General features: G+C 37.8%; 1 long non-coding RNA gene across 2 annotated transcripts in view; it reads right to left on the reverse strand.

Moving 5' to 3' along the window:
* The window catches only part of LOC109497305, a 339187-nt gene that overhangs the window by 57089 nt on the left and 257279 nt on the right, over positions 1-24819 (reverse strand). For both annotated transcript variants that reach the window (XR_006593233.1, XR_002740634.2), the window contains one exon: positions 9267-9342. This is a non-coding gene — a long non-coding RNA (uncharacterized LOC109497305). The remainder of the gene's footprint in view (positions 1-9266; positions 9343-24819) is intronic.

Genomic DNA, 24819 nt, shown 5'->3' on the forward strand with positions numbered 1-24819 from the left:
AAACTCTACCAAATTTAATATTGCCAAGTTTAGGATTCATTAACAAGTCCTTGCATTTGAAAACAACAGGGAGATTCGGTTTTTGTCATTTCACAAATATTCCCAAGTATGAATGATCACTAGCTGAAAATCATAGCTAATTGCGAGTTAAATAAATCACTTGTTAGAAAATCTTTCCAAAAGCAAAATTAGAAAAATCCTTGCTAACTTTTGCAACAAAGTTTTGTATTTAATTTGAGAAGTCTGTCCCAAATTAGGTGGAGCAGTGCATTCAAGATTTAAGACTGTTTGGGGCCTATAAATTTCTTAATATAGCCCTGTGGAAGTGCACTGTATTACTTAGTGAAGTATGCTTTAAAACATGCTTCATTCACCAAAATGGCTTACAGGTTTTGAACAAGAGTAGATATGTACGCCCCCCTTCTCGTTTTAGAAGTGAGGACTAATATTTCACAGCACTCCTCGAGAAGTGGAGGGTCTGGTGAAGTATAGTTATGAAGAGAAATCAGTGAACAAAATCAGTACTTACAGACTATCCATCAAACATCAGCAAAATTAAAAACTATACGCGATTATAAATAAAAGCCCCAGAAAAGAAGCAAATACTAAAGCATGCAAGAGGTAGACTAAGGGAGGGAAGGGGTGGGGGTAGATAACGGCAAAAGATATTAACTCACTCCATCATTTACTTCTCTGTCAGTAGATGTTGAGACCCTGGCATGTGTTCCCCACCATGCCAGGCAGGGTGGATACAGTGCTACAATGAAGCAGATCCCACCCATCTGATGGTTCTCAGAGTCTAGCAGGGAGGACAGACATGTCACCATAATGTATAAAGCACTGCTACTAGAGGGAAAGTGAAGGGTGCTCTAACCCACTCTGGGGGTTCAGCAGGGTCCTGTGAGGAAGTGAAATTTAAACTGGATGAAATTTAAACTGACGGGGGTGGGGTGGGGCGCCTGGTTGGTGAAGCGTCTGACTTCAGCTCAGGTCATGATCTCACAGTTCGTGGGTTCGAGCCCCGCGTTGGGCTCTGTACTGACAGCTCAGAGCCTGGAGCCTGCTTTGGATTCTGTGTCTCCCTCTCTCCCTGACCCTCCTCTGCTTGTGCTATGTCTCTCTCTGTCTCTCAGAAATGAATAAATGTTAAAAAATAAAATAAAGTAAAGTAAAGTAAAAAATAAAATAAAATAAAATAAAATAAAATAAAATAAAATAAATGTTAAAATAAAATAAAGTGGATGAATCAGAATTTGCTCAGTCACATGTTGTTGTCATCAGGATTGGGGAAAAAACAGCATCACAGGCTGAGAGAAAAATAGCACATGGGAAGGCCTAAAAGCAAAAGGGGATAAGGTGGCATGTTTAAGCTGATAAAGAGGAAAATAGGCAGGGGAGCTAGAGGGGTTTGAAAGCCAGGTAGGGAGCTTAGTCTTAACATCTAAAGGCAATGGAAGGTCCCTGAAGGGTTTTGAGCAGGGCTATGGCCTGGTCAAATGTGTGCGTTAGGAGGAAAACTAGAATAGTTGTGTGATAGAAAGAGTGGAGCAGAAGCAGCCTAGAGCAGAGAGACCAGTGTGGAGGTCAGGGAAATAATCCAGATAAGGAAAGGCTATTCAGAGTGGGTTGAGGCAGAGTCTACTGATTGAAGAGAAAGGAGAGGCAGAATTGACCGCACTGGGTTATGGGAGTAAGCGATGATGCCTAGGTTTGTAACTTCAGAGACGAAGACTAGAGCAGACTAGAATGATCTTTTAGCCCTACTAGATAAGGTTACTACCCATTCGTCAGTGGGAGTAAACTAGAGAATGATACCAGAATCCAGTTCTCTGTATATAAATATGGAAAGTGAATGGTATACTCTAATTCCGGAGCAAAGTTGATCATTTTCAATGACAGGAGTTTTTTGTTGTTGTTGTTGTTGTTGTTGTTATTTCTATCATCTTAAAGAATGCCCTGCTCTATATAGCTAGATTTGAGTCTTCTAACTTACAATTAATCATTAAGATCTTGGAGTGAGCAAAACCAAGTAAATACTGATAGGGAATTCTGACTTAAGAAGGTCTGTTTCTACGTGGATAAATTCTACATTCTGATTTTGTGTGTGTAAATTGCTGTGATTCTCATTACAGTCCTCTGCACTTAGAAGGGCAGATATCACCTAATTGTTTTACAGAAGGGAAACCAAGTCCAGGAAAGGTGAAGTGAGTTGCATAAGGTAACGTCGAACTAGGATATTTGACTCAAGTTTTGAGAATTGTTTTTAGTGTAACGCTCTCGTATCTCCAGCCAACCCCAAAACTGGAAACGGGCCAGTTGGGAAACAAATGACTGCTGTCGGTGGCTAGGGAAGAGACGCTTGGTAGAATAGCAGAAAGCACGTGGTCAGCAGAAACTCAGTCACTGAGACTCGAGTCCCAGCTCGGCTGTTTCATGAAAAGAATCTGTTCTCTGGGCTTGGGCTGAGACCCTCTGTTTTGTTTGTCAAATAACGCCCAGGGGGCTCAGAGAAAACATCAACGTTTTCGAAATGATTATATTTTGCACTTTGAGGAGCCGTGTACCTGGAGTACCTAATCTTGAAAATGGATGTCTCTGGAGCAACATGGAAGCAGGACAGGCTGAGAGATGAGCGTTGGCGTCCACGCAGTGCCTTGGCACACCACAGGAGCTCAAAAAGGCTGTCGAGCGAGGGATGGCAGCACGCGGTGCTAGCCGGCCGAACATGACCACGGTCGGTAGATTCTTTCCAAGTTCCCTTTAATGGGATGCTATTTCTGACAGCCAGCGTTCTCCATTTCACGCTGGGCTGATCAACAAACTTGGAGTTGACTGAATGCCCTTTTAGGCCCATCCACACACAAGGCAGTTGGGTGCAGTTCTGTTTTTAACAAAACAATGCTATTTACCTAGCTCAGGATGTCGTGTGTGCGTGTGTGCGTTAGCTGCCTGAGTGCTTTTGTTTGTCTTTATCTAAAAAAATATATGAGTTCCCATGCAAGTAGGAGATTTGACTTTCTGTAGTTGAAAACCGTTTGGGCTTATGAAGGCACGGCGTGCTGTGTAATCTGTATAACAGGTAGTGTACCGTATGTTCGAAACTATACCATGCTTCTGAAAAAGCCCCTCCTTGCACACGTGCTCCTCTGTATGATACACAAAAGATCTCAATCAAATTACACACCACTCTTGGAAGAATTTGCGTAAATACGTAGCCAAAGCAGCATCTGTAAGCTTAAGAAAGTGGCTTTTCCCAGCCTAGTCCTCCCCCTTCCTACTTTTCTGGGAAGATGTTTCAGATAGGCTTGGTGGTAATTTTGCTTCGAGAGCATTTCATGGTCAATTTAGAGTGCGTAAGTCTCGTTGCTTTCCTATTTTAAAAATGTCAAGCCAATTACTGGCTTGTCAAGGTGCAGAGCCTGCCAGCAGTTTACATCTGCGCTATCTTTTCTTGGCCGTTGTAGGTCCTGGATTGGAGTAAAGGGCTCTCTGTTCCTCTGATTCTCACGGTGGCAAATTTGGAGCACGATGCTGTCCACATACCACAGGCGTTCCCAACAAGGAAGATGGGGAGTACTGGGTTCCATGACCCCTACAGAGCTTCTAGATGCATTTCTTTGATTCTAGACCGGAAGTCTAAGGACTGATGGCTAATGGGCTGCTCGTAGAAAGATCTGTTTTGTCCACACAGTGTTTTTTTGAAAAATGAATGGATTGGCAATATTTTAACCTGGAGATATTTTACATTGAAATCTCAACCTTAGTCTCTCTGTAAAAATCATTGGGTTTCCATTATGACATGGTAAGAATCAGCCAGGTTAGTTGAGACTTAGGTTCTTTGCCACATTTTAAATCATTATTAATATCATTTTCTAATCATTGTGCTTATACCGTAGTATTGTATTTCTCACACCCAGCCTGGCTTTGTTCATTTGTGTTCCCTGTTTGCATCGATAGGCATTTAAATGTGTGACTCATGTTCTAGTAGATTTTTAATGTTTTTACATATTTATTTATTTTTGAGAGAGAGAGAGACAGAGACAGAGATAGAGCATGAGCAGGGGAGGGACAAAGAGAGAGAGGGAGACACAGAATCCGAAGTAGGCTCCAGGCTCTGAGCTGTCAGCACAGAGCCCAACACAGGGCCTAAACCCATGAACTGTGAGATCATGACCTGAGCCAAAGTTGGACGCTTAACTGACTGAGCCACCTAGGTGCTCCTCTAGTAGATTTTTATTTAAAAGCCTTGATTAAGCTTTAAATGACTGCTTTAAGCTAACAAGAACTAAAACTTGTCTGTAGACTATGCATTTAAGTTTGGAAAAAAAGGCATAAACGTTCATTCATTCATTCAACATATTTTACCGTCCTTTCTGCGTTCAAGACGTTGTTCTAAACATTGCGATACAATGATACAAAACAATCCCCATCCTTGCCCTCAAGATTTTATAATCCAATTATAATATCATTATTATAATAATTGGTAACTACAGTTCAATTCAGTGATAAAAATGGTGGATATGCGCTCTGAGAAAGGAAATGGTTGCTATGGGAAAGTGGAAGAGGAACCTTAATCCACACAAAACAACTGTGGAAACTTTCCAAAACACACCAGATTCTGTTTGCTCGTGGAGTGAGAACATAATATGATGCTCTGAAGAATACCTATTCTGAAGGACTGGGAGATGACACACAGAATTACCTGGAATGCTTGTTTTCTGAGACTCAGATTTAACGGTGAGGCTGTAATGAACACAAGTCAACCATCTTTTGATGGCTATGAGTTAATCTCATGATATCACTGAGTCTCCAGACTCTCTTCAGAAGCATCAGTCATCACTGTACCATTTTATGTAACTGAAAAAATCCTTCAATCTTTCTGGTTCTCACCATCCCCTTCTGTAAACAACCTCTAGAGTCCTTTACAGCAATAAAGTCCTATGATGTATGAATGAAAGGGCTAAAAATACATGACAAAGGATTTAGGGTATTATATTTTCTGCATTTGTGGGTACCAAAGTATCTTTGAAGTATGGTGTAAGTTTGCTAAGGTGAACTTTTAAACTCCAGATCTTGAATAAACTTGAGGATTTAGTTTATTTAAAACTTTTTTTTAACGTTTATTTATTTTTGAAAGAGCGGGAGATAGAACATAAGTGGGAGAGAGGTACAGAGAGAGGGAGACACAGAATCTGAAGCAGGCTCCAGACTCTGAGCTGTCAGCACCGAAGTGGGGCTTGAACTCATGAACCGTGAGATCGTGACCTGAGCCGAAGTCAGACACGTAACCGACTGAGCCACCCAGGCGCCTCAAGGATTTAATTTAATGGAGAGAACATAAAAGACTATTCTAGGGTGGATATGAACCACAAAGACAAAGGTATGAAATAATATTGGAATAGGCAAACCACAGGGTACAAGCTAGTGAGAGAGTTGACACCAGGAAAGAGCAGGAGAGGAGCTCAGAGAGATCTAGTGAGGTCTGTAAGTTGAATGGATTGGATCCTAGGGTATGGAATCTAGTCTTGATCCAATAAGAAGCATTGAAATAGTGGTTTTAGATGATTCTTTGAACAATTATGCAGACCAGGCTACTTTCCCATCACCCTCAACACCACTGATTGACAATTTGCAAATTACCCGCCTAGCGTCTGGACAGTCTCCTTAATTCTTGTGCAATAAAAGCTCAGTAGCTTTAAGGTCTTGAAGGAATTAGTCATGGCCTAACATCAATTGAGCTGTGATAAATCAAACTGTGACTGAAATGAACTCACAAATGCAAGCGGCCTTACAGATAGATCTATTTTTCTAAAAGCCAATGGCTGAAAATTTTTCAGCAGTCTACAGTCTGAGTCAATACTAGATAAATTGCCATAGCCAGACATTCTTCCTCCCGTCCTTGGCTAAGAAAGTACAAAAGATCTGTTAACAACAGATAAAAATATGAAAGGAATAGAGTTAATTGATTTTCAGGCTCTCTGACTTACAATACGATCTACCTGGTTATTTATAAATGGCAGGTAGGGCATCATTTTCCTGGATTCTTTGGTTGAAGAAGTTTGAGACAGTTTTAAGAAGTCTTTCACCTTTTTTTTAAAGTAAAAAATGAAAAAGAGGATAGTAATTTGCTATACTGATACAGGAGAATTGGGGTCATAAATGCCAAAAGATGATTTCTAAATTAAGATGATGTAAAACACAAGGATAAAACAACCGCCTGGCCACAATCTCTGGCTATACCAGAACATTAAGTTGAACAATCGCGGCTTCCTTCAGTCCTTTACAGTACCCTCAGAAACAGTTTTCTTTAATTATTTTATTTTTTTCTAGATTTGAAAATCATTCATTCAGCAGGACGCTAGCCAACAGAGGCAGACTCTAAGCTCAACTTAGAAATTCCTCGGAAAAATACGTAGAGCCTACCCCTATGTGTTGCCGTCCTCATTTTGAGAAATCTTGTAAGTTTTCTTTTGTTTATCTCCAAGGATGAACTGAATTCTACACCAGCTTTGCCGGTAGTTCAAGGGCCATATCTCAAAGCAAAGGAAAAGACAAGTTACCTTAAGGTTTCAAGAACCTTAATATTTTTGGTCGGGAAATGGAAGATAAATAAGTGGGAAGTTATATGTCTGAACGATTCGGAGTCAGTGTGTTGATACTTTGAAAATATTTATGGTGTGGATGGCACAAGATCAATCACAGTTTACCAGGCTTAAAGTTGGGACCCTTGCTCTAATCAGAACTGCTTTGTGCCACCGAAAAATAGAAGCTCGTGGCACTAAAACTTTTGTGCTTTATTGGATGTCACCTGACATACCTGAGGTGTGGCCCACTTGCTACAGGGGCTGGGTTGGGCATTTGCTCTATGCGCACAGGACTCTTGTAAATAAAATTACATTTTAAACGTGATTAAGGAAGCTTTGATTTGAAGCATGCTATCTTTCAATCCACCCTCTTTATCATCTCTAAAATGATCTTTTTAAAACATTTGAAAAGGGGTGCCTGGGTGGCTCAGTCAGTTGAGCGTCCGACTTCAGCTCAGGTCACGATCTCGCGGTCCGTGAGTTCGAGCCCCGCGTCAGGCTCTGGGCTGATGGCTCAGAGCCTAGAGCCTGCTTCCATTCTGTGTCTCCCCCTCTCTTTGCCCCTCCCCCGTTCATGCTTTGTCTCTCTCTGTCTCAAAAATAAATAAAACGTTAAAAAAAAATTTAAAACATTTGAAAGCAGAACACACCATTCTTGTTAAAAATGCTCAGTGATTTCCCGTCGCTTCTACCTAAGCTATCTGTCTCCAGAAACTTCGGTTTCTCCACTCCGATTATAACCACAACAACCACCTTTTCCTCCTGTGACACAAAGTGAGGATTATTCCTAATATCCCGTGAGCCCGTTGGTTATTATATCGAAGTGGTCTTCTTGATTGGAACACCATGAACACAGCGGAAACCATGGCGACACATGGATTTTTTTTTTTTTTTAAATACTTGCTTACTTTTCTATTGTGTCATCCTTTAGGAGAGCTATCCTTTTGTGGTCTGGTGAACCCATTCATTTCCACTTGAATCAACACTTTCTGTTTATAAACGTGCCCAACATCTGTAACAGTTAACTGTCCTGATCACTGTATTCCTATGGTATTTGAACTTCTATTATAACAATTGAATGTGACTATCATGTCAGAACACGCTGGTCTCCTCTCCTACACTCTGAGATCCGGGAGGCGGTGGATCCTGTGTTACACCACCTTGTGTCTACAGTGCCTGAAATATAGACTGCTCTTAAATAAATTAATAAAACAATGGTGAATCTTTTTATAAAACAAAAGGCTCTTTTTGTAATGCAAATCACCATCCCCTAATCCATTTGGTTTATGAGTTTAGATGTTTGTCTGCTAGGTTTTTTTTTTTTTGTTTTATTTATTTTTGAGAGAGAGAGAGAGAGACAGAGAGAGAGAGAGAGAGAGAGAGGGAGGGAGCGAGCAAGCATGGGAGGGACAGAGAGAGGGAGACACAGAATCTGAAGACAGGCTCCAGACACTGAGCTAGTTGTCAGCACAGAGCCCGACGCAGGGCTCAAACCCACGAACCGCGAGATCATGACCTGAACCGAAGTCGGACGCTTAACCGACCGAGCCACCCAGGCGCCCCTGCTAGGTGTTTGTTAATTGTGGTACAACAAGATGGTCATGTAGCTTCAGAGAGAATAATAGGAGATTTTTCTCAGATATTTTTATACTTGATACAGTGATTTATCTACTGGAATGTCAAAAGGAAGTGACTAAGGAATGACTGGAATGACTTAGGAAAGTGGTGGAAAGGAAAATGAAAATCCTAGGCTTTAATCAATTTTGTTATTAATTTTTCAACCTCTGTTGTCTTAACAGACTGGAAAAGGTGTAATAAAATTGTCTGGTTTGAGCTTCCTTTCTTCATTCCTAGAAGAGGTATCATTATCTAGGGCAATGTCCAGAAGGCTGGAAATACTTTGGGGAAGGAAGTCCTTGCTTAGCTATTCTAGCACACCAGTTGCCAATATCTTTTCCTGTCCCCTTCATCAATTCGGCTTTAGCTGACATTTCCTGAAAAACACACCTCAAAATTCCTTCCCTCCAGGAGGCCTCCTTTGATCAACCCCTCAGTGCATAGGTTTCCAGTTTGAACAAAATGCGTTTCCTTTGTTGTTATTTTGCTTTGTAAACATTCTTAAGCAATTCATGTCTGTTCAGGATTCCTAATTATAATGAAATAATCTTTCTCAGGGAAACATGTACGTGTTCCATTTCTTTGATATCTTTTTTCTATACCCAAAAGCAACCAGCAGAAGATTCACCTAATGTTGACAAATAAATATATCTGTAGGAAATATTTACCGTATCTTCAAACTTTCTCATTTCCAACCATCCCTCATTAAGTGATATATGGCATATTTAATTCTGATGATTTCTTTCTTTTATTAATTTTGAAAATATCATAGCATCTCTTAATATTAATTGGAAGTCCTAAATTGCAAAAAATAAAGCCTTGTGATGCTGTATCTCAAAACCAGAATAGCACAAATATTGTGGCAAATCCAAAAGCCTGGGCTTTAGGCCTGGTTTTATCCTGATAGCGATTACTTTGCATTATTAATTACTATGCATCATTATTTCAGTTTCCAAATATGTAAAACAGAAATGATAAAAATAATAACACTCTGCCACTGTCATACAATAGGTGGATAGATTATTCAGATAGAGTGGAAATGCTTCAAGAAGAATAAGCCACTACCTTTGAAGCATCCTCATTTCCTTCCATGTGTTGTACATGACATTGGCGCTCAGTCGTGTGCTGATACATTGGCTCTCTGGGAAGAAAAAAAAAAAAAGGACCCACTTTATAGCATTTACTGTTTGTTCTCTGTGGTGTAAATACCACCCCTATGGTTGCTTTCAAGTTATCGACAGTTTAACAACCAGCTTGCGAAATTCTTGACTATTTGACAGTTGGTTCCTGATTTAGGCTGACTTTAACCCTCTACTTTGACATATTAAATTAGATGACACAATACCCAATCCCCCAAATCAGTCCTTTTCAATATGAGAAAGTGAAGATTACTCCTAACTCTCACATAAGTCCTTCTATTGTTATAGCTATGTGGTATTCTAGGGTTGGACCACCATGAATGCAGGGGATACACAGTGAGAAAAAAAATGAGCCCATTGGAGAGGTTCCAAGATGGCCAAGATGTCAGTGTAAGAAGACTCTGAATGCAAGTTCTCCTCTGGACACTCTGTATCGATGAATCTATACCTATATAGAGAGTAATTCCTCCTGAAGAGCTGAGGACTGGTTGAACAGCTTCTGCACAACAAACAAGAAACATCAGTACACATACAGAAGAGTAGGAGAGAAGGAGGTCACCCCAACACGGTAACCTGTGCATAGACTTGCCCGCCCTGGAGCACGGCAAAAAAAGAACAGTTTAAAGAGCAATTAGACTATAAGTGAAAGAAATCCATTTACAAATCCTAGAGTGTTCACCAAAAGGTCAGGGAATTACTGGAACTTGTTCTGGGGTCAAAGACACTAGTGGTGGCCATTTTTTAGTTCCTTTCTAACTTGATAGTGGGATAGGAGCAGAGTCCCTCTAGCCAGTCTACTAGAACTACCTCAGCACACCCTGGGTCCCTGGTCCATACCAGCTCCAGCTGACCACCCCCTCCCCCTGCCATTGTAGCCCTGGTGCAGTGTGCCCTGGGCCCCCCTGTCCACACCACGCCCAAGCTCCAGGCATCCTGTCAAGATGGCCCCGGTGCAGCATGCCCTCTCTCTCTCAAAAGAAAAAAAGAATTCTGTAATTATACTAAAAACTACTGAACTATATAATTTAAATACATAAATGTTATAGTATGTAAACTGTAAAAAACAAAAGCCATAAAAGGCAGCAAGAGAAAAATAAAGAGTCACATGCAAAGAAAACCCCAGAAAGCTATCAGCTTATTTTTCAAAAAAAAAAAAAAAAAAATTCACAGGCCAGAAAAGAGTGGCAGGATACATTTGAAGACATGAAAGGAAAAAAAAAATTAAAACTAAGAATACTCTAATCAGCAAGATTATCATTCAGAGTTAAAGGAGAGGTAAAGATTTTCCTACACAAATAAAACGAAAAGAGTACATTAGTACCAAATCAGACTTACAAGAGATGTTAAAGGTCTTCTTTAAGTGGAAAAAAGGTCATAACTAAGAATAAAATATATGAAAAAAATCTTACCGGTAAAAGCATTTACATAGTAAAGGCAGTGGATGGCCATTTTAAAAGCTGGTATAAAGATTAAAAAGCAAAAGTAGTCAAATCAGCTGTAAACACAATAAGTACATAAGGGATACACAAAATAAAAAGATGCAAAATATCATGTCAAAAATATAAAATTGGAGGGGAGGTAAAAATATAAAATTGGAGGGGAGGTAAAAAAAAAATATGCTGCTTTTGGAATGCATATAAAACATAAGTGATTATCAAGTCAAATAGACCACTATCTATCTACCTACATATATATCTATATATCTATATATCTATACATATACATGTATCTACACACATATACATGTAAATATACAAGCATATATTAAAAATATATTATATATTAATTTATATATACAAGTATATAAATATGTAAATACATATAAGTATATAAATATATAACAAGACTCATCTCTATGCTGCCTACAGGAGACTCACTTCAGATTTAAGACAGACATACTGAAAGAGAAGGGATGGAAAAAGATATTCCAGGCAAATGGAAATGAAAAGAAAGCTGAGATAGCTATATGTATATCAGACATTTCAAAACAAAGACTGTAACAAAGACAAAAAAGGGCACTGCAAAATGACAAACAGATTAAGCCAAGAAGAAGACATAACATTTGTAAATATTTATTTACCCAACATAGAAGTACCTAAATATATAAAACAAATATTAACAGACCTAAAGGGAGGAATTAACAATGATACAATAATAGTAAATGACTTAACACCTTAACACATAACATCAATGGATACATCATCCAGAAAGAAAATCAATATGGAAACATTGGCCTTAAATGACACTTAGACCAGAAGGACTTAATAGTTATATATAGAACATTTCATTTCCAAACTGCAGAATATATATTCTTTCCAAGTGCAAATGGAACATTCTCCAGAACAGATTAAGTCTTAATAAATTCAAGAAGACTGAAGTTATATCAAACATCTTCTCTGACAATACTATGAAACTAGAAATCAAGAGAAGAAAACTGAAAAAACACAAACATGTGGATACTAAAAATACCAATAAACAACCAATGTGTCAATGAAGAAATCAAAGAGGAAACCAAAAAATACCTTGAGACAAGTAAAAATGAAAACACAATTTTCCAAAATCTATGGGACACTGCAAAAGCAGTTCTAAGAGGAAAGATGATAGCAATACAGACCTACCTCAAGAAACAAAAAAAAAAAATCTCAAATAAACAATATAATTGTATACCTAAATGAGCTAGCAAAAGAAGAACAAAGCCCAAAATCAGTAGAAGAAAGGAGGGGCGCCTGGGTGGCTGAGTCAGTTAAGTGTCCAACTCTGACTCTTGATTTCAGCTCAGGTCATGATCTCACGGTTCATGAGATTGAGCCCTGTGTTAGGCTCTGCACTGACAGTGCAGAGTCTGCTTGGGATTCTCTCTCTTCCTCTCTCTCTGCCCCTCCCCTGCTCGCTTGCTCTCTAAATAAATAAATAAACAAACAAACAAATAAATAAATAAACACTACAAAAACCCAAGTGAGTAGAATAAAGGAAATAATAAAGACCAAAGTGAAAATAACTGAAATACTCAAAAACAATAGAAAAGATCAATAAAACTAAAAGCTGGTTCATTGAAAAGATAAACAAAATCATTGAACCTCTAGTTAGACTCATCAAGAGAGAGAGACCAATAAATAAAATCAGAAATGAAAGAGAAGTTACAACTGACACCAGAAAAACACAAAGGATCATAAAAAACTATCATGAACAATTACATGCAAACAAATTGGACAACCTGGAAGAAATGGTTAAATTCCTACAAACACACAACCTTTGAAGACTGAATCATGAAGAAATAGAAAATCTAAACAGACCAGCTACAAGTAATGAAATGGAATTACTAATTAAAAAATTCTCCAGAACAAAAATCTAGGACTAAAACTCTCCAAACAAAAATCTAGGATGAGCCAGCTTCATAGGTGAGTTCTACCAAATAATCAAATATTTAAAGAAGAGTTAGTTCCTATTTTTCTCATATTATTCCAAAAAAATTGAAGAGGATGGAATACTTTCAAATGCATTTTTTGAGTTTTATATCAAAACTGGACAAAGACACCACACACACACACACACACACACACACACACACACACACACACACACTACAGACCAAGACCCCTCATGAATATAGATGCAAATACCCTCAACAAAATATTAGAAAACTGATCTCAAAAATACTTCAATAGGATCACACACCATGATCCGATGGGGTTTATTCCAGGGATGCAAGGATGCTTCATCATTCGCAAATCAATCAATGTGATATACCACATTAATAAATCAAAGGATAAAATAATATTATCATCTCCATAGATGCAGAAAAATTATTTGAAAAAATTCAACATCCATATACGATAAACACTCTCAGAAAGTGGGTATGGATACAAGGGACCTCAACATAACAAAGGCCATACATGACAAGTCCACAGCTCACATCATACCCAATGTTGAAAAGCTAAATGCTTTCTCTCTAATATCAGGAACAAAACAAGGATATTCACTCTCACCACTTTTATTCTATATAGTACTGGAAGTCCTAGCCACAGCAATCAGACAACAAAAAGAAAAAAAGGAGGCAATCAAATTGGAAAGGAAAAAATAAAATCATTATTTGCAAATGACATGGTACTATATCTATAAACCCTTTAAGACTCCACCCAAAACTATCAAAAGTAATAAATGAATTCAGTAAAGTTGTAGGATACAAAATTAACATCTAGAAATCAGTTGCATTTCTGTACATTACTAATGAGTTATCAGAAACAAGAACTAAGAAAATCATTCCATTTACAATTGCACCAAAGAGAATAAAATACTCAGGAATGAAACGTAACCAAGGTGAAAGACTCATAGTCTGAAAACTATAAGACACTGATAAAAGAAACAAGATAACACAAATAAATCGAAAGATATGTTATGCTCATGGATTGAAAAGACTAATGTTAAACTTTCCATACTAGCCAAAGCCATCTATAGATTTAATGCAATCCCTAGCAAAATATCAAAGGCATTTTTTTTTTCACAGAACTAGAACAAAGAATCCTAAATTTTTTATGGAACTGCAAAAGGCCCCAAGTAGTCAAAGCAATCTTGATAAAGAACAAAGCTGGAATTCTCACACTCCCTGATTTCAAACTATGCTGTAAAGCTACAGTAATCAAAACAGTGTGGTACTGACATGAAAACAGACACATATATCAATGCATAAGAATAGAGAGCCCCCAAATAAGCCCACACATATATGACTAGTTAATCTATGATAAGAAAGGTAAGACTATACAATGGGGAAAAGACAGTCTCTTCAATAAATGGTTTTGGGAAAACTGGACATGTAAAAGAATGAAACTGGGCTACTATCTTACATCATATACAAAAGCAAATTCAAAATGGATTAAAGACTTGAATGTAAGACCTGAAACCATAAAACTCCTGAAAGAAAACAGAGACAGTAAGCTCTCTGACATCAGTCTCAGCAATATTTTTTTGAACCAATCTCTTTGGGCAAGGATAAGAAAAGCTAAAATAGGGGCGCCTGGGTGGCGCAGTCGGTTAAGCGTCCGACTTCAGCCAGGTCACGATCTCGCGGTCCGTGAGTTCGAGCCCCGCGTCGGGCTCTGGGCTGATGGCTCAGAGCCTGGAGCCTGTTTCCGATTCTGTGTCTCCCTCTCTCTCTGCCCCTCGCCCGTTCATGCTCTGTCTCTCTCTGTCCCAAAAATAAAATAACCGTTGAAAAAAAAAATAAAAAAAAAAAGAAAAGCTAAAATAAATAAATGGGATTATATCCACCCCCAAAACTTCTGCACAGTAGAGAAAAACATTAACAAAATGAAAAAGCCACCTACTGAATGAAGGAAAATATTTACCAATTATACATCTGATAAGGGGTCAATATCTAAATATATAAACAGCTTCCATCCCTTAATGTCAAAAAAAAAAAAGAAAAAAAAAGAAACAACCTGTTTAAAAAGAAATGGACAGAAGATTCAATAGACATTTGTTTTCCCCAAAGAAGACACACAGATTGCCAACAGACACATGAAAAGATGCTCAACATCACTAATCATCAGAAAGTACAAATCAAAACCACAATGAGATTTCACCTCACAGCTGTCATAGTGGCTACATGTGTAAAACAGATAGGAAATAACGTGTTGGTGAGGATGCGAAGAAAAGGGAACCTTCATATATTTTGATTGGGAATGTGAACTGGTGCAGCATCTGTGGAAAACCGGACGGAGGTTCTTCAAAAAATTAAAAATAGAACTACCATATGATCCAGCATGTGGGTGGGAATATTCACTTTTGGGAATGTCTCCAGTGAAAATGAAAATACCAGTTTGAAGAAATAGATGCACCCCTGCATTCACTGCAGAATGATTTACAATAGCTAAGATATGGAAACAGCCTAGGCATCCAAAGAGGGATGAATGGATGAATAAAGAAGTTGTGGTATATGTGTACCCCCTGCACCCCCCCCCCAACACATGCTGGAATATTACTCAGCCATTTGTGAAATACAGGTGGACCTCAAGGGCATTATGCTAAGTGAAACAGGTCAGACAAAGAAAGAAAAATACCATATGTTTTTACTTATATGTGGAAACTAAAACAAAACAAACAAAACAGAAACAAACTCATGGTTACAGGAAACAAAATGTTGATTACTAGACAACAGCAGATAAAATAGGTGAGAAGGATGAAGAGATACAAACTTCCAGTTATAAAACAAAGAAGCCATGGGGATGTAACATACAGCGTAAGAAATATAGATGAATAATATCATAATAGGTTTGTATGGTGACAGATGGCAACCAGACTTATGAGGATCATATCATAATGTATCTAAGTATTGCATCACTAGGATATACACCTGAAAGTCATAGGATATTGTGTGTCAATTACACATAAGAAAATCAACCCATTGATTTAAAAAAAAATACTTGCTTCTCTTTCTATTTCTACTCTCTTTCTACTACAGCTAGTAACTGTATCTATTCGCTTAATGGCTCAAATATTCATTTCGTCATCTAATCTTAATTTAGACTTTTGTTTCCATAAGGTAATTGCAGATTCCCTGCACCTGATATGGAGCAGCGTATTTTCTCGAAAACCATTGAAATAAACGGTATCATACAACTCTATTGCATAAAGTGAGCTCCTCCTGCTTTATTACTATCTATGCAATGCATCTATCTCCGCACCTAGACAAAGTTTTCTTACTTGGACTTTGATGTTTTACATCATTTTGAACTTCCTACAAATAGAACTTCCTATTTTTTTTCTTCAGCTACAAGACAAAGAGAAGAATAAAATGAACATGAAGTGCTCAGGTGACTGGGGAGGAGAGTCCATGGTGGGGATTTGGGGGAGAGGTTTGGTTTTTTAGTGAATCATGGTTTACAGATACAAAGGAGGATGTATCGAATACATACATACAAAGGAGTAGAGATACAAAGGAGAGTGTATTGAAGATAATTTTTACAGGAGAGCCTAAGTTATGAAAAGGCAAGCTACACTTCAGTTCTGCCAAGGAAACGTCTGAGGAAAACTGCATAAACAGACCCCATAGAGATACATTTCATTTTATTCACTGCTATGGGGGAGGGATTCTGCTGTGCAGACTGTTTATTGTCATGGTATCTCATGCCCTTCTTGGAATTTCGCGATATAAACATGGAAGAAATTGGGAAAGGTGGGACACGAGGAAGCCCGAGGTAAGATCCAATCCATCTTGTTCCTCGTGGAAGAATTCCCCAGATGTCTTTCTTAATGCATACCATCGAAAACGTCTTCCTGGCTGTGCATTTCCTGGATGTATACGGAGAGCACGTTGCATCGATCCTTTCTTCAAGTAGCCATCGTTCAAAAAGCTGGATTTGCCCTGTGATCTATCAGAACCTGCACTGCAGCAAGCCAAACACGGCAGGGGGCTGTTCTGTGGGTATTTTAAAAACTGCCCCTTTTAGATAATTTCTACTTCCTCTTTCCTCTCTGTCAACAATCTCATTCTATAGTTACAAAATTCCTTCACTTATTTTTAGAAGTAAATGATTGTGTAAATAATCCACAAATACCCCATCCAAATCTTAGACCGTAAGACTTCCCGCTCTTGACCTAGGCTCTGGGTTTCGGAAACACTTGATTAGGTGTAAGTGTTAAATGAACAAAGAAAGTGACAAAGAGTGCAAAGTATGGTTAAACATGAATGCTCTAGTTTTCATCTTTCCGGTCAGAGACAAAGCAATTTAAGTAGTAATTTAGCTAGAATCAAAGTTATACGTTATGAAACTACATAAAGGTGGATCTTCAAAACATTTCCAGTTATAGAAGAGGTTTTCATACTATGAATGCTAAATTACATTGGCCACTTGTTTTCATTTTTTATTTTATTTAGCTTTTCCAATTTTTAATGTTTCTTAAGGTAATATATTCACAATGTTAAACTAAAATAATAAATGAGGCTTAGCACATAGTTAGTATTCAATAAGGTTCTGTTGAATGAATCCATGTATTAAAGAATTAGAAGCCCTTCCTTAGCCCTAGTCCTAATTTTAGTTGTCAAAGACATGCACTTTTTTTTTTAAATCTATTTTTTATGACTTAATTTCAGTGGAGAAGTTTTAGGTTCACAGCAAAATTGAGAAGGCACCGAGATTTCCCACAATACCCCCATGCATAGCCTTACCACCAGAATGATACGTTTATTACAATTAATGAAAATACACTGACATACCATAAACACCCAAAGCTCATAAGTTATATTACAGTTCACTTTCTGTGTTGCACATTCTATGGGTTTGGATAAAGTAGAATGACATATGTCCATCGTTATGATATTATATAGTATATTTTCACTGCCTTAAAAATCCTCTGTGCACCACTATTTTCTCCTTCCCCTTTCCACTCCTCACTCCACATCCCTAGTGGCCACTGATTTTTATTTTATTTTATTTTATTTTATTTTATTTTATTTTATTTTATTTTATTTTATTTTATTTTATTTTATATTTTTACTGTCTTGATTCATGTAGTTGGAATCAGAAAGTATGTGACCTCTTCAGATTGGTTTCTTTCATTTAGTAACATACATTTCAGATTCCTTCATGTCTTTTCATGGCTTGCAATCTCATTTTTTAGTGCTAATATTTCATCGTCTGGATGTACCACAGTTTATCTGTTCACTTACTGAAGAATATGATGGTTGCTTCCAAGTTTTCACAATAATTAGTAAAGTTGCTATAAACATCAATGTGCAGATTTTTATGTGGGTATGTTTTCAACTCCTTTAGGTAATTTCAAGGACTGCAATTGGTGGATTTTATGGCAAGAGCATGAGTTCTGTGAGAAACCACCAACCGTCTTCCAAAGTGGCTGTCACATTTTGTATTCCCACTGGCAACTGGTGAGAGTTCGTGTTGTTCCACATCCTCACCAAGATCTGGCATTGTCAGTCTTCTGCATTTGGCCATTTAAGAGGTGTGTATTTGTATCTCTTTGTTGCTTTAATTTGCATTTCTTTGATGACATATGATGTGAAGCCTTTTTCCTATGCCGACTGGCCACCTGTATGTCTACTTTGGTGAGGTGTCTGTTAAGGTCTTTGGCTCATTTTAAAATAGGGTTGTTTATTTTGTTACTGTCGAGTTTTTTTTTTTTCTTTTTTAAAAATTTTTTTTCAACGTTTATTTATTTTTGGGACAGAGAGAGACAGAGCATGAACGGGGGAGGGGCAGAGAGAGAGGGAGACACAGAATCAGAAACAGGCTCCAGGCCCTGAGCCATCAGCCCAGAGCCCGACGCAGGACTCGAACTCCCGGACCGCGAGATCGTGACCTGGCTGAAGTCGGACGCTTAACTGACTGCGCCACCCAGGCGCCCCTGTTACTGTCGAGTTTTAAGAGTGTGTTGTATATTTTGGAAAACAGTGCTCTAGTCGAGGTGTCTTTTGCAATATTTTCTGCCAGGTGGTGGCTTCTATTCTTGTTCTCTTGACATTGTCTTTCACAGAACAGAGGTTTTAAATTTTAATGGGACCCAGCTCATCAGTTATTTCTTTCATGGATTATACCTTTGGGGTTGTGTCAAAAACATCACTGCTGTACTCAAAATCGTCTAGGTTTTCTCCTATGTTATTTTCTATGAGTCTTATACTTTTGTGTTTTGCATTTAGATTTATGATCCAGTTTGAGCTAATTTTTGTGAAGGATGTAAGGTATGTGTCTAGATTTATTTTTTATCGCAAATGGGTGGTCAGTTGGTCCAGCCATTTGTTTAAAAGATGTTTGCTTCATTGTATTGTCTTTGCTCCTTTTGTCAAAGATCAATTGAATATATTAATGTGGGTTTATTTCTGGGCTCTCTATTGTGTTTCATTGATCTGTTTGTCTCTTTCGCAAATACCATACTGTCTTGATTATTGTCACTTTATAGTAAATCTTGATGTTGTCTAGGGTCAGTCCTGCAACTTTGTTCTGCTTCAATATTGTGTTGCCTATCCTGAGTCTCTTGCCTCTCCGTATAAACCTTAAACAAAGTTTTTCAATATCCCCTAAATAACTTTCTGGGATTTTAATTGGGATTGCATAATCAAGAGAAACACTTTTAACATTTTAAGGGGATTATCTTCCTATATTCCAAATAATAAATCACTATTGCATGATTTTACATTCAACACGTAACTCCTCATTGTGAAAGATGAGGATCTGCCTCCGTTACTCATCCAAGTTTCTATCTCCTTGTTGCAATTTTTGATACTTAGTGTTTCAGTCCTGTTGCTTTTCTCTGTAACTTTACATGTCATGTTTAAACTTACATTTCTTGTTCCACCAACTTTAAATATAATATCTCAGCTTCCCACAATGTTAGATGAGGATAGTAGTATCTACTTCCTTTCTCCTTTCCTCTTTTCTTTTTGTATAGTCAAGGTTAATGAAGTTTATACTGTTTCATAACTACATCAAACACTTGCAGTTTTTTTCAATGAATTCTCTCTTAAGGTTGAAAAAATACTATTTGCAAAATTATAACTATATGCAAAATAGAGGGCTAGCATTATATATTATATATATCGGTGGGTACAATGTCCTGACTGCGATGTCACTTGAAGGAAACAATTCAAAGCAGCCAAGCTAAGTGGAATTTCTTTCCTTCACTTCTGTTGTTCAAAATCATGCCATAGCTTACTTTGAAATGTATTTTGACACGTCTTCCTTACATATTTAAAAAAAAAAATTTTTAACATTTATTTATTTTTGAGACAGAGAGAGAGAGAGCATGAACAGGGGAGGGTCAGAGAAAGAGGGAGACACAGAATCCGAAACAGGCTCCAGGCTCCGAGCTGTCGGCCCAGAGCCCGACACGGGGCTCGAACCCACGGACAGTGAGATCATGACCTGAGCGAAGTCGGACGCTTAACCGACTGAGCCACCCAGGCGCCCCTTCCTTACATATTTTATAGCTTTCTTAGCTGTTTTAATTATTTTACTCACCTCTTGAGAGTAGAAACATTTCTGTGTTTATTTTCATCATTTCTTAATAAGAATTATTTTCTTCTTCCAGTCCAGTGGCTTCCCTCTTTACTTTGAATCCTTTGCTTATTAGACATTCTGTATAACTGTCATGCTGGGGAACATGTTCATTGAGCTCTTCAATCATGTTGATGATTTCTCGTATCCCATGACTTTCTCACTCTTTACCTTCCTTCCTTTCAGAAAGGTTGTATGGGAGATAATGTCCTGAGCCGCTTGATAGCTAAAAAGGCTTTTGTTTGTCCTCTCGTTGGAAACTTGGGGAGATCTAGTAGTCCAGGTTTCAAATAATTTTCTCCCAGAACTTATATGCCATTATTTCATTGATGGCAGTTAGCGTTGATGAGACAACCAATGCCCATCTGTTTCTCATTTTCTGTGTTTCGCACTGTGGCAATTTTAATACCCTTTCCTTAATGTTTTGAAATGTCATGGTAATTTGTCTAGGGAGAGTGGTTTGTTTTTTCATTCCTTCTTCTTGGGTCTCCGTAGACTCTTAAAATGTGAAGGACTCATGCCTCTTTTCAGCCCTGGAAAAACTTTCACGCTTCTTTATTTTACAATTTTCCCTATGTTTTTCGTTCTGTATCCAGAACACCTGTTGGTCAGAAGTTGTAATTCCTAGATTAGGTTCTTCACCTTTCATATCTCAGGCTTTCAGTTCCGTATTCTAGATTACCTAGACTTCAATTTCAAACATCTATTACATTAAAAAAGTTATTTTCAAAATCATGTTTACTTTCTGAGAGTTCCTTTTTATTGTTTCTACCTCATAGTGCCCTGTTCTTATTTAATGAATGGCATATGCTCTTTCTCTAAACATCTTTGTCAAGGCAAAATGTACATACTGTAAAATCTGTACAATTTAAGTGTACAACTCAATGATTTTTAGCAAATTTATCGGGTTGTATAATCACCGCAATCCAGTTTTAGAACATTACCATCACCTCAGAAAGATCTCTTGTGCCCATTTTTAGTCAACCTCTGCTCCCATCCTCATTCCCGATTAATCTACTTTCTGTCCTTAAAGATTTGCATTTTCTAGGCATTTCACATAACGGAATCATCTAACATGTAGTCTTTTGCCTTAAGTTTCTTTTCACCAGCATGTTTTTGAGGTTAATTCATGTTTTAGCTAGTAGTTGATTCCTTTTTATTCCTTAATGGTATCCCATTGAATGGATATATACTGCATTTTGTTTTTTCATTCATCAGTTGATAGACATTTGGATCGTCTTCAGTTCATGGCTCTTACGAATACTAATGCCGTATGAACACTTGCATTTGAGTCTTTGACACAGGTTTTCTTTTGTCTTAGGTAGGTATTTAGGAGTGAAATTCCTGGATCATATGAAAAGTTTATGTTTAACATTTTAAGTAACTGTTAAACTGCTTACCAAGTGGCTTCCTGTTTCTTGTTTATGGGCAGGGACGTTGAGAGTGGTGAACTAAAGGTTTTCCTTAGGGGACCATTGGGTCAAGTATCTGAAGTATCAGTTATTGGTAGGTCTATTTTCTTGGCCAGTTTGCCCTGAAAATAGATCTTGAATTTCTTGCCCGAGAGTGGGCTTGAGGTGAGGGAACTGAGGGCTTTCCTGGTTAGTATGTAAACTTTGCTTTTCTTCTTACTGCCACATAGTACTTCTGCACTTAATGAGTCTAATGTCCCCAAGGTTAGTTTACCTCTGGTTCAGTCTCTTCAGAGAGTACTCTCCAGTCTTCTGTCAGACTAGAAAAGGGTAGTTACCTAGCTGCGGGAGAGAAAGAAGGAAATATGAGGAGTTAACTGCTCCTGATACAGATTTATCATCATCTCCACTCTTAGCTCCCTCTGGACGCCCATTCTCAGAGATGATTGGTGTTTCTATTTCCTCTGCATCTGGGATTCTATGAAATGCTCAACACCTCTGCCCTTCCCCTAAACAATGCAAGACTCTTGACTGTTTTAGCTTAGGTATTTTCTCACATTACTGATGCTCTGATTTAATTCCATCTTGTTTGTAATGCCTGTTTGTCAATATTATGATTATTTTTAGAATATTTATTTAAAATTACCCATAAGTCGACCATATTTACCATCATTCTGTTTTCATTTCTTTCTTCTTATGTTTCCTTCTTTTTAGTTTCCTATTTCTATTTAAAATTTCCCTTTTTTAAAAAAAGTCCTTAAACTGATGGCATACTTGAACTTACATTGCAACTATTTTTAAAATCACTTTTGGAAACTTTTTTCTACTTCAGAAACATTTCAGATACAATAAAACAACAAATTTTACATTTTATTTCCGTATTGTATTACTGTGTTGGATTTTCTCCTCCGTCACCAGAGATGAATGCACAACTCTCATACTTTATTTGGTAGTTGCTAAAAGAAAAAAAAAAGTAAAATAAAAAAATAAGTGTAGAGCATCCTGGTGGCTCAGTTGGCTGAGCATCCAACTCTTGATTTCAGCTCACACCGTGATCCCAGGGTCATGGGATCGAGCCCTGCATCAAGCTCCATGCTGTGCGTGCAGTCTGCTTAAGACTCTCTCTCTCTCCCTCTGCCCCTCTCCCCACCTCATGCTCTCTCTTTAAAATAAAAAAAAAATTTAATTGAAAAACATAAGTGTCAATTTTATTTTTTTATTAAAAAAAATTTTTTTTTCAACGTTTATTTATTTTTTGGGACAGAGAGAGACAGAGCATGAACGGGGGAGGGGCAGAGAGAGAGGGAGACACAGAATCGGAAACAGGCTCCAGGCTCTGAGCCATCAGCCCAGAGCCTGACGCGGGGCTCGAACTCCCGGACCGCGAGATCGTGACCTGGCTGAAGTCGGACACTTAACCGACTGCGCCACCCAGGCGCCCCAAGTGTCAATTTTAGAAAGGTGAAAATGGGGAGAGAGGAGAAGGAGAAAAGGAAAGACGGGAGGGAGGAAGAAAGGGAAGGATGGAAGGAAGAAGGAAGGGGAAAATAGCTTTAGTGTTTTAGGCTGTAATTACATTTCTTTATAAATCTTATTCTGGTACTGTTTTGAAGATATCCAAGGAAAATTTTCATAAGGTGAAGAGAGGGAAACAGGAGATGTTCTTCTGAAGGACAGAAAGCAAAGGGATATATCTAGAGTCCCACTCCTCTAGTAATTTCATAAATTTCATAAATTTCATAAATAGCAATTTAAGTCTCTTGTCCTCTCTTTTGTTTCACTCCAGTTGTTCTTGAATAATGGAAAAATAGGTACATAGAATAACTTTTTAACATCTTCTCAGATCTAACACAAAAGAAGTTTTTATTAATGCATTCAAATGAATTCTAACTGAATAATTCAAACTCCATTTATCTCAGCAAACATTTACTAACTGGTGATATGGTTGCCTCGCAGGCAGAAACACCTAGAACAAAAAATTAGGTTCTGCAGTTTTTAAAAATAGGAGATTTGTACTCTAAGAATTGTGTGTGTGTGCTATAGTCAAAAGAGATGTGCCCTTGAATGGACTTTATGTGTGCTTCAATACAGTAGGCATAAAGAAAAAAAACCTCACAAAACCCCCCAAATTTGGGGAAGACGTAGATCCAAGAGTCATGGCCAAGCTGCTGGCAGCCAAAAGTGAATTAAGTAAATATAACAGATGAACTTCTTCTTTAGAGGCTATTTTCAGCAGCACCCTGTTTTATCTTAAATGAATCAGGCATGGAAAAAATGTAGAATAAATATTTCAACCCCAGAGGGTGAAGGTGTTCTAGCTTCACAGCTCTTAGGGTGAGCAACACTGGACAGGATACATGCATTTCTGAGCCCCAGTTTCTGTGTTTGTTTAAAAAACAAAGCATGACTTCTTTATGAACATGAGTTTTGAAATCAGACATAGTCAGTCTGGTTCTGCCATACACTAATGCTTTAAATATGGATATGTTACTTAACCTAAGCATTTTTATTTTTTAAATATTTATTTATTTATTTATTTATTTATTTATTTATTTATTTATAATTTATTGTCAAATTAGCTAGCATACAGTCTATATACAATGTGCTCTTGGCTTCAGGAGTAGATTTCCATGATTCATCACTTACATACAACACCCAGTGTTCATCCAAACAAGTGCCCTTCTCAATGCCCATCACCCATCTTCCCTGCTGCCCAATGCCCCACCCCCATCAACCCTCAGTTTGTTCTCTGTATTTAAGAGTCTCTTATGATTTGCCTTCCTCTCTGTTTGTAACTTCTTTTTCCTTCCCTTCCTCCATGGTCTTCTGTTAAGTTTCTCAAATTCCACATATGAGTGAAAACATACGACATCTGTCTTTCTGTGACTGACTTATTTCACTTCACATAATACTCTCCAGTTCCATCCATGTTGTTGCAAATGGCAGGGTTTCATTCTTTTTCATCAACAAGTAGTATTCTATTGTATGTATTGTCTTGTATATATACATACACCACCTCTTTATCCATTCATCAGTTGATGGACATTTGGGCTCTTCCCGTAAT

This window comes from Felis catus, chromosome A1 (assembly GCF_018350175.1).
Source record: "Felis catus isolate Fca126 chromosome A1, F.catus_Fca126_mat1.0, whole genome shotgun sequence".
Taxonomy (NCBI): domain Eukaryota; kingdom Metazoa; phylum Chordata; class Mammalia; order Carnivora; family Felidae; genus Felis; species Felis catus.